This window comes from Micropterus dolomieu, linkage group LG10 (genome assembly GCF_021292245.1).
Source record: "Micropterus dolomieu isolate WLL.071019.BEF.003 ecotype Adirondacks linkage group LG10, ASM2129224v1, whole genome shotgun sequence".
Lineage (NCBI taxonomy): Eukaryota > Metazoa > Chordata > Actinopteri > Centrarchiformes > Centrarchidae > Micropterus > Micropterus dolomieu.
The window spans coordinates 15,533,407-15,537,534 of record NC_060159.1 but is presented as its reverse complement, the minus strand read 5'-3'; the positions used below and the strand labels follow the sequence as shown (position 1 = coordinate 15,537,534).

At 40.2% G+C, this 4,128-nt stretch overlaps 1 protein-coding gene and 1 long non-coding RNA gene across 2 annotated transcripts in view; both read left to right on the top strand.

Annotated features, from left to right (window-relative positions):
• The window catches only part of LOC123978327, a 1,204-nt gene extending 663 nt beyond the window's left edge, over window positions 1–541 (top strand). Inside the window, exon 2 of the long non-coding RNA XR_006826921.1 lies at window positions 373–541. This is a non-coding gene — a long non-coding RNA (uncharacterized LOC123978327). The remainder of the gene's footprint in view (window positions 1–372) is intronic.
• Window positions 1–4,128, top strand: part of usta (uronyl 2-sulfotransferase a) — a 67,469-nt gene that overhangs the window by 48,517 nt on the left and 14,824 nt on the right. The window lies entirely within an intron of this gene.

Below are 4,128 nucleotides of genomic sequence, written 5' to 3'. Positions count from 1 at the left end.
TGAACGAGGAAGGAGTCGGTGAGCGTTTGTTTGTTTGTGAAATGTGGTGGATTTTAATATTAAAGTGAATCATGTAATTATATTTAGGAAAAAAATGTTTGTATAAAACCATGTGTTTGAATTGTAAACTAAAGTGTTGTACATTTAACATCATGGAGATTTGAAGCATGGTTAAAAGTAATGTATTGTAAAGTTTAAAAGGGAAAAACTAAGTGTAGGATTGTGTTGTAGAGGGTTAAAGTTGTTAGGATTTAAAATTAAATTATGTGAGCAGTGATTTAAAATAAGTATTTTGATGTTGGATGGTGATGTTTATTATGGTTACCTGAGTTTATTATGTGTTTCATTGATTTACTTGTGTTTGTATTTAAGGTTTTTTACCTGCTTATGGCTACGACAACTTTCAAATAAAAGAAGGAAAAGAAAGAATTGATTCCTGGTCATTGAGTAAAATCCAGTCCAAACCTTCAGAGGCAAGCATACCCTATCAAGTGGGGGAAACTGCAGGGTTGAACTTCACTAAAGTGAATGCACTTGACAGGCATCCTTTAGGAATAACCTACTGCTAACCACTTTCGAATGGTCAGCAGATGCTAAATATGTATAACCATTACTGACCGATTTCATGTAAATGTTAAGCCAATATTAAATAAGTTACTTGTTTATGCATTCATCAAAACCCTGAAACGCTGGCTGCACACACAGTGGCAGAACACCACTGGACTCATTAATTCTCTGGACATAAAACATATCTGTGAATGGTGCCAAGCAGTGGTCCTTAGAAAGAGTGTGTGCATTCCAGTGTCTCTGCAGGGGGGGTCTGTTTAAGTGTGTATGTCTCTGCTTGTGTTTGTGTGTGATTCTGTAAAGTGTGTCTCTGTCTTTGTGTATTTGTTTGCATGTGTACTTCTGTGTGTATTGACTTATGCAGATCCCAGAGTGGATCGTCTAAGTTTAGAGATGCTGGTCTCATCAGTTGTGGTTCTGGCTGGAGACTGCAGTTTTTGCACCATTTTCCAGCTGGCTCTCCCAGTAGCCCGCTAATGGATTTGCCCAGGGTTGATGCCTCGTGCGTGCGTTGCCAAAAAGTGAAGGTGCCTGGAACTTTGCAGAACTTCTGCAGATTTCAGGCGTATAGTGACCCGTCTGTCCCTTTCAGCACAGGGCGAGCAGGCTCAGTGGGAGAGAGAGCTTTAAGATATTTCCTGTGTGGAAACTGGGGGGGAAAGTCTTCCTTAAAAACCTCCAGAAAAAAGAAAGACAACATCTTTATTGTGAGCACGTCTGCGTTCAAGTAGGATCCTGTTTCTTCTCTCTAACTAGTAACATTAACCAACATTCAGATGCTCTACAGCCATGAACCTTGTGTATCTGCATCACACAGCCACAGATACGCAAACGCTGAAAAGTGTCTGGCCTCAGTACAAACACAGATTGTAAATAGTATCCTAGTAGCATCTGAGCATGATTCAAAGTGTGTAGCACCAGCTACACTCAACAGTTTGCCTTTGGTCACTGACAGAGTATTAGATTGGATTGGGTGCTAGAAGAAGTTGAAATTTGGTTAGATGGGGCTGCTAAAACATTGATTTCAAGCCAGCTGTCTTTTTTTGTAATGTTTTTTTTTATCGAGGATTTATTTCTTTTAGAGTAAAGCTTTCACTTCCTGTTAACGGCATAAGCACTCTGTAAGCAGAAACACAAACTATATATAAGCTGTTTCTGTAATATCTGGACTGATCCTCTTGGAGTCCTTTTGTATAATCTCTGACCTCCATTTTTGTCTCTGCCACAGGTGTTGATTATTTAGGCTTCTTTAGTATTGAATGTAGTTATAAAGAGACGAATTGAGTTGAATGCAGGGCAGCAGTCATGGCTTTCTTTGGTTTTTGGCTCTTCCTCCGTTTCCCCTGATGAGCCCTGTGTGAACTCCACATGGGCTCAGAAAGGAGGGGGGGCGGGGTCGAGGGGTTGCAGGTATGCCTGGAATCCCAGACTTTCCCTCTGTCTTCCTGCAGCTCTCCCTGGTAAGTGAGAGAGGGTCTGGCCAGACAGACTAGAGGGGTGGGTTGGAAAACACACACACACACACACACACACACACACACACTCGCCAAATGTGCCAAATGTGTTCAGGGTCTGCACATAACCCGGGGTGTGGGGGAGGGGACGTCAGGGGTTAGCGCCGGGCTAATTGGTCTGGACTAATGGTCAAGGGGGGGAGTTTGCAGAAAATAAACTTGTTTTAACGTAGACGTGATGATGTGGATTAATAGAGACAGGGCATGCAGGGCAGACCCAGAGTGTGGTAAACTAAATTCTACAGAGATTTTACATTTTATTGCAGGAGAGATCCACCGAAAGTGGAAGCAAAGTGAGTGGAAATGTACTGAGTTTATATAGAAGCAGGAGGTTGTGAAACCTAAATCTGACTGGGGCCTCAGATTGACTGCCCTGTGTACATAAACAAGTATACTTATTACTGTTGCTATCCAAATAGTCTTGTTATGACGTAACTGGTGCCTATACATAGTTTAGAGCAGGACATTCAAACAGTTCCTCAGCTGATCAGGTTTTTACATAAAGGGAGTCAGTCAGGGAATGACTCTAATTTTACAAAACAATTGGTATTATTAAAGCTGGGGTAGGCAATGCTGGAGAAATAACAAGTTACAGCTAGGTATTTAAAAGTATCCAACTGAATAAATTCCAAAGCCACTCCACAAAAACATATTTTCATGCGCAGTGAGTGCATGGGCAAGTGCGCACAGGTAGGTAGGTGGGTAGGAAGGTAGGCCGGCCAGCCAATGATTTGATTCGAAAAAAAAAACTAAATAAAAAATAAGATTTGCCTTGCTAATTACAGTCCTGTGACAGCCACTGGATTTTCTTAATTTTTGTAGTGATTGTTGTCAGGATGGATATCAGAATTTCAAAACTATAACAAATAATGATTTTGAAATAAATTGCCTACCCCAGCTTGAAAGGAGACCTATTATGCTTTCCCATATTTTATGACTTACTTACTTATCTACAATGTTACAATGTTGGAAGTTCATGTTAAACATGGCCAAAGCTTCAAATAATGTGGTAAAAGTATTTAAAAATAATCCCTGTGAGCAAAAAACTCACATTTCCTCCTGTTCGGAACGCTCTGTTTTAAACTGCTTTTTCTACCAACGGCTCCGTTCTACAACATACAGAGCCAGACACAGCCGGTATTCCATATATGGTCATTTGCTCTGCACAGCAATGCTCAGTCTGTCTGTACCGCTCAGCGACAACAACAGCCTGCTTCTGGTCTTGGTCAATCAGAAGACCGTGGGCTTTAAGGAGGGGGAGCTTAAAGAGACAGAAGCATCTACAATTTGTTTCAGACAGAGGCTGAAATGAAGGCCTACATGAAGAGAGTTGTGGAACTACAATATAGGACTGGAAAAACATATTATACTCCTTTTCAGGTTCATAATTGCATTTAGGAGTTGTACCAGATTAGGTTGACATGGTTTCATTTTCAAAAAACACCATATTTTTGTCATATAGCACATTGCTGCAGCACCGAAGGTCCCTTGCTATTTTCAGATTCATCCAGTTTTGTATGTCTTCTGCATCAAGCCAGATGTTCCCAGTCCTTTAACTCCCAAACCCATGCTTTCTAACCCTAAACGATCACTGGGCCTCATGCAAGAGGCATTGCATTTTCTCTTAATCACAAACACAATTTAGTAGTGGTCCAGACCTGTCATAAGAGTTATTTGAAATTAGTCTGCTTTTTTTCACAAGTGGCTTGTACATATTTTATTACTTTGAAGCAAGTTTGAGATTCCTATATAAATTTACACTACACATAACTAAGTTGACATTATCCTGTTTTACTCTGCAATCTGAGTTATAACATCATTTAAAATTTATATAGCCTTATGATATCATTTATTTAAATTGGCAATTGATGCTACTGTATAACACTACAACACTTAAATGATTTTATCTTGTCTGCAAATCTAGATTTTATGTTTTTAACTGAATCCTGGTTGCAAATGAATGACTATAGCCAGCTAGCTGAACTGTGTCCGCCTCAATATGATTGTTTTAGTCAACCGAGGGTCAGTGGTCGTGGTGGTGGGCTAG